Here is a 6,342-nt window from a genome sequence, read left to right as displayed (position 1 = left end):
TTTGATGATTCCACAAGTATGGAAAGGGTGGGTTTAGCATTGTTTGGGAAGACAAATTGTGTCTGTTCACACCCTAACACCTCATGCTTTCTCTTGGATTTACTTTGTATTAGAACTTTCTGTTTGCAAATACCTTCTTTTGAGAACACAAAATGTTTTTCAAGCAGTGCTCTCCGTATGTAAACTACTGACATGAACTCTTCACTGATCCTCTTCAGTCTGTTTTTTCAAGACTTAGCATCATTATAAAATACTCAGTAAAAACACTGATTGCTGAAGTGCAGATTGTTTTTCACATTTCCTTTGGCCTGATCCTGTAACCACAAACAGACATAAATAGTCCAACAGATCTTTATTTTTTTGCTCAAGAGAAGCCAACCGTATGTGTTGGAAGGAAGAGACTGTTAACTATGAGTTGTGACATCTGCAGGGGGAAGGGGACAAGATGGAAATGCTGTATCCTTGTTTTACATGACAAAGGACAGAGGAGCAGCAGGGAACTTCAGCCTGGACAGAGCAGGACAGGTCACACCACTGGACTCTGTACATCACCCCAAAGGCACAGCAAACAGGCGATGTGGGTGGGTGAAAAGAAGCCGCACTTGATGTTTGCTGTTTTACCTGTCTGTGGTCTAAATGACTGAGCTCTAGGCCCACCCTAACAGTATTTATTTTCAAAAAATAAAAATAAATTTTTGAAAAATGGGAAGGGGAGTTATAAAGAGTTACAAGGATAAAGCAAGACCTGGAGAACAGAGTTAAAAATCTTGATACACAGTCCTTAAACCTGATAGCTAAAATGAATAATTAGAAGCTCAGGCTTGATGAATGCAGACAAATACAAAGGCATAAATTTGAGAGCTAGGCTATGAGGCCAGCTTAAAAGCCTACATAACTGGTGGACTTCTCTCTCAAATTTCCAGACTGAATCTCTCCAGGTCAACTGCTACTTCAGTAGAAGTTACTGGCTTGATGCATGCATTTCTGAATTAAATCCTTGAGTTTTTCATGCAGGAGGTCAAATGTGTTGGTTCTGCTTGATGTTCTGAAGCTACTTCCTGGTTAAGACTTTTTAAAACACATGTATTCCCCAGTGATTCCCCAAAGCCACTTTTTAATACATAAACTACTTGTGCTTCCCAATTTTTTTTTTGTTTCTAGATTTATACAGAAAAGAGAAGGAAAAAAAAATAAAAGGAAGGAGAGTGAAGTGCTTTTTACTCTCCAGTATTTAGCCCTCTTAAAACTGAAAGGTACTGTGCTCCATGCTGCATACACATTGCCTTTTAGAGGGTTTTTCATGGGTGGGAAACTCTTGGAATTCAGAAGGGAGAGGAAAGACTATATTAAAGACTATTAATTATTTTACCTAGGGAAAAGCAGAGTTTTTCTGCTATTTACAGAGCAGTGTAAGGAAAAAAAAAATATAGGTCAAAATGCAAATGCTCCTTTAAGCTTCTCAAGCTACTGAGTTTATATATTTCTATTTTTCTATGTGAAAATACTGATATTTATAAATAAACAGCACAGTACTAAATATGTGTCCAAACACCAATATGAACATCAGTACCACAGCTGGGTGACTTGGTGAGGAAGTGCCATCATTTGAAAATACGTGAGGGAAAGGTCCAGGGGCTGATGTGTCCCTTCACCACTCTGCCCTGGTGCAGGGGACTTCCAGATGAACAAAGAGTCTTACTGAACTTTACATTTTATAGGTGCTTAATTCCTCTTAAAACAACACAAAAACCTGCACCCTAACCCAAACTGTCATTTGAAAATTGGAACATGCCTTGATTAAGGTTACAGAAGAATGATAAGAGAGTAATGAAGAGTAATGAACAGCACTCAAATATGCTGAGTCTTACTATTTTGCATTAAATACAAGGCAGTCTTTCTTCTTCGTATTACACTGTTAATTGCCAAACAGATATTTTGAAAAGCAGGTTCCAATTGATGTGTCCTTGGAGAAAGACTTGTGCTCACCCTGCAGAAAGCTTTAATTCCTCAGTGTGTTTTAAAATAAGGTTTTAGTGCTGAGCTTTCTGACTCAGACTTAATGCAATTCAAAAGATATTTTTTTTGACAGGGAAAAATGAGTAAAGTCACCAAGTTAACTGTCTTTGAAGGAAAAAAAATCAAAGCTGAATAAATGTACGTCTTCCCTCAGTTTCTAAAACTCTTTGAAAAGGAAAAAGTTTCCCATTTTATTCAATAAGCAGGTTAATGACACTTCTTGTATTTGTGTAAAATTGTAGAGGACTGCATGGAATGTAGCTACATTTTATTAACCCCTTCCTCTGTTCATAGAGATTGAGTACTCGACACCATCATTTCGAAATGTACACATTGCAAAAAGTCAGGGCAGACCTTCTTCAGGGTCCTGGTGTCATTAATACTCTCTCAATGCAATTTCTTGCACTGTAACTTGATGGCACAACCTCTGACCTGCGCGAGAGTGCAGAACCTTATTAATGCACCTTGCTGAAGGAACTCGAAACCCTACAGTTCAGCTGACTCACCAGGCAGATGCTTCTCACTTCTCACAGCACCTGAGTGAAGGGCATAAGCCTCATCACGGAGACAGGGTGATCCTGTAGGACAGCCTGGGAATAACTAAGCTTGTAGCAAAAAGCTTTGGGCTTCTGCTGATTGAATGAGTCACAGAGCTAAGCCCAGCGAAGCTGGTAAATTTTACCCAACAGAGCTTATGCAGATCTTGGCTTCAATCCAGCAGAGCACTTAAGCACATGCTTAATTATACGCAAATGACACGGAGCAATTGAGGTACGCACGTGTTTAAGTGCGTTGCTGGGTGAAAGACTTTATTTAGAGAAACGTGGAAAAGTTGGTAACCCCTGGAAGAGGTGAAGTTGAGAGGTGCAAGTGACACCGTGCCACAGCCCAGGCTGCAGAGGTGCAGCCAGTTTGGGTGGAGAGCTAGTCCAGGAAAGGCGTTGGGTTTTAAGATTTGGCCTCTAGCGATTCCCCAAACAGTTTATTGTGCAGGGTCATGGCGAACATCACCATAATGGAGATTACAGCGCAGAAAAGTCATGTTGGGATTTTCAGATGGCTCTGGAGGCCCTCAGAGTCCGAGGGACACCCCGTGTGCAATGGCACCGGCAGTCTGCACTGAGGCCTCACCCCGGAGAAGCGTCACGAGTGGGGAACCAGATCAGGCTTTGCCTCTTTACACTGAGGGTGGCAGAGCCCTGGAACAGGCTGCCCAGGGCGGCCCTGGAATCTCCCTCTTTGGAGACATTCCAAACCCACCTGGACGCGCTCCTGTGTCACCTGCTCCAGCTGACCCTGCCCGGCCGGGGGGTCGGACGGGATGATCTCCACAGGTCCCTTCCAACCACAACAATTCTGTAACAGTTGAGCCTTCTCCCTGACACGGCCCGCGGCCGCTCCGGCCTCCTCTCCCCGGGGCGGCCCTGCTGCGCATGGAGCCGCTGGCCGGACACCGAGGGGCTCGGGGCCGCCCCCGCCGGGGCCGATGCCCGAAGGGTCTCTCCCGCCCCGCCTCCGCTCGGGGCCGGCGCGGGCAGCGCTCCCACGGCCGCGGCGGCCTCCTGACCCGCGCGTAACCCGGCACCGCCCGCCCCGGCAGCAGCCGCAGCCCCGGCGCGGCTCCAGGCTCCCGGCTCCCGTCTCGCTTCCCCATCGCCGTCATCCCCATCCTCCTCCTCCTCCCGTCCCGCCGGTCCTCCGGGCGCGTTTCCCGTGGTGCAGCGCGCGCGCGGCGCTCTGGCCGGGTGTCGCTGTCACCGCCCGCGGACGCTCGGCGGAGCAGCACCGGCCGCCTTCTCCTCGCAGCTCTGCGGCCGGTAAGTGCCGGCGGGAGCGAGCCGGGGCCGGTCGGGGCCGTTCGGTGCGCGGAGGGAGGGCGGGAGAAGGAGGAGGACAGGGAGGGGAAGGAGGGAAGGAAGGGAAGGGGGGGCCGCGGCGCGCTGCGTCCCGCATGGGCCGCGCTTGGCCCCGGCGCGGAGAGGCCGGCGGGGAGCCGGGGATGAAGAGGCGGCGGGCGCCCTCCGCCCGCTGCTCCCGCTGCTCCCGCTCCGTCCGCTCCCCGGCCGGGAGCCGCGGGGCCGCGCAGGCCGCACCGGGGCGGCGGGGATGGGGCCAGCGGGGCTGCCTGACAGACGGACAAAGAGCTGACGGACGGACGGACGGACAGCGCGTCCCGCCGGCCCCGTCCTCCCGGGCCGTATCCTCCCGCTGCCCTCCTCTCCATTGTTCCCGGTGTAAGATAGGTGAAGCGTGCCGACCTGCGAACAGTCATTTCGTTTGGTTTTATTTCTGCATAACCTTCTCAGAGTCTCCTCTCAGCTGCTCGGAGGAAGCTTTTGCACGGCACCTCTTTTCCCCAGCGTCGGGAGCTGCTAACAAGTGCCAGGCTGGAAGTGGCTTGGGAGAGCAGGGGGGACCAGTAGGAGTTGAAGAGAAATTAGTTGGGCTTCAAACACTTTCACTCATCAACATCATTCCTCCCCCGATTCCTGCCAAACCTCAGCTGGGGTGAGTGCAGCAACGTCTGCATTAAGCTGGCTCATGGAAAGGGAAGACATTTATGTTGCAAACATAAATCATCTCTCTGATCACTTTGTTTTTGTAAACTGTTTAGGGCAGCTGTGAGAGATTTTGCAGAATGATTTAAAAAAAAAAGTGGATGTGTGGAATCCGGTGATCACAACTTTAGTCTTGCTTTGAAAGTCTGCTTGGAGCATGACCTATCTCTGTCTGCATACACGTGACATTCTGGTCCAAGAAGTTGTAGATGGGAGAGATGTCAGTCCTGATGAGCAGCATCTTTGCCAATGGACAGGACAAATGACAGAGGACTGTGTTTTTTCTTTTGAATAGGATCTCAGTTGCTTGTTTATTTCTGTGCTTATTTGCAAATGTCAGTAGTACTTAACAAGCTTGCTAGGGATATATACATGGGCCCACCCAGCATGCTTCAACATTTTGGAGTGCCCATATCCAATTTTGTTACTGTAAGTGGTATAAATTTTGTAGCCGTTCTCCATGACTTTGGTCGATAAGCCTTGTGAATGGAAGAAGTAGAAAAAGAGTACTACCCTGCAGCAGTTTTTGCAGGTGTTCTTATCCTGTTTTCTCAAAATCAGTCCAGGTAAACCAGTGGTCTGATTGAGACTTAGCATCTATCCTGCTGTGTGAAAAGTTTGCATACCTTCAGGCCATGTTAGTTTTTCAGTGTTCACTTGCAGTGTTTGGGTTTGTGCATTGTCCAGTGACAGCTGTCATCTGCAGGAGTTTTGGCTGCACCGGATGCTCTGGAGCATGTGAGGCCTGCTTTCCTGTGGATCTCGTGGGATCTGCAGGCTCTTGGTACAGACACGTTCATAGGAGAGACCAGCAAAGCCTGCTCTTGTTGCAGTAATTTAGGAAAACAAAATTCAATTTCAGTTGCAGTTTCCTGAAAACTCTTGTCATGGCCTTTCCTCATGAATATGCAACTGAATGTATGTATGTGTTCAGTTTCCAAAAGTGTTTTCTTTGTATTTTTTTCTGGATGTCTGCATGCCCCTATTCCTCAAGTATACCTGTACTTAAATCAGTGACCTGATATAAATGAAGAAAGCTGAAAAAGATGAGGGTGATCTCTTGCATTTAGACTGCTGTGTGCATGTGTCCTTCTGTCTTTGCTCCTCAGGCTGAGACCTGGGGGAACAGATGTGTATGTAAGCTATGCTTCTGTTACTCTGTCCTGTCCATGTGTGCTTCATGCCTACTGTATTGCAAACATATTCTGTTTATGGAAAAATCCCTAATATTATGGATCATGAGATCAAACTGTTAAGTGGGTAAGTAGCTAATTGAACAACCACAGTGATTTAAAAAAAAGGAAGACAAATTATTCAGAATGTGAAAAGTTATATTGCAGGCTGAATTGTTCACCTGAAGGAATATATACTTTAGGAGTATTGTTATGTAGTTTTTCAAATGGTGGTTTTCCCTCTGAGTGTGTACAAGTTTATTTGTATGAGGATTTAAAGCACTGTGGAGTGTGGAGATGTTCTAAATTGGTGTAAAACCATTGAGGTTGGAAGTTCGTACTTCCCTCTGAGAATTTCTGTGTACCAGTAATGTTAGAGTTGAACTATCAGAATGCTAGTAATATATTACTCTAGTGAAATATGGTGATGGTTCATCTTAAAGAGTTTATCTCACTTCTAGATATGTTCTTTGCACCACAGGTTTAGTAATACAGATTTGCAAATAGCGGAGCTCAGTTGTTAGTAGATAGATTTAGGTTAAACATTTAAAAATGTACTAATGGGGAGGAAGTGTTTGTATTCTAGTAATTTTGGG

General features: G+C 46.8%; 1 protein-coding gene across 2 annotated transcripts in view; it reads left to right on the top strand.

The window, feature by feature from the left end:
• Positions 1-4,427: 4,427 nt before the first annotated feature.
• ZNF148 (zinc finger protein 148) overlaps positions 4,428-6,342 on the top strand; it is a 37,280-nt gene continuing 35,365 nt past the window's right edge. For both annotated transcript variants that reach the window (XM_041408832.1, XM_041408825.1), the window contains exon 1: positions 4,428-4,524. The gene's annotated coding sequence lies outside the window, so the exon portion shown is untranslated. The remainder of the gene's footprint in view (positions 4,525-6,342) is intronic.

Source organism: Onychostruthus taczanowskii, unplaced genomic scaffold (genome assembly GCF_017590055.1).
Source record: "Onychostruthus taczanowskii isolate IOZ18803 unplaced genomic scaffold, ASM1759005v1 scaffold10, whole genome shotgun sequence".
Lineage (NCBI taxonomy): Eukaryota > Metazoa > Chordata > Aves > Passeriformes > Passeridae > Onychostruthus > Onychostruthus taczanowskii.
Note: the sequence above shows the minus strand (reverse complement) of the source record. Positions and strands in the feature narration are given on the sequence as shown.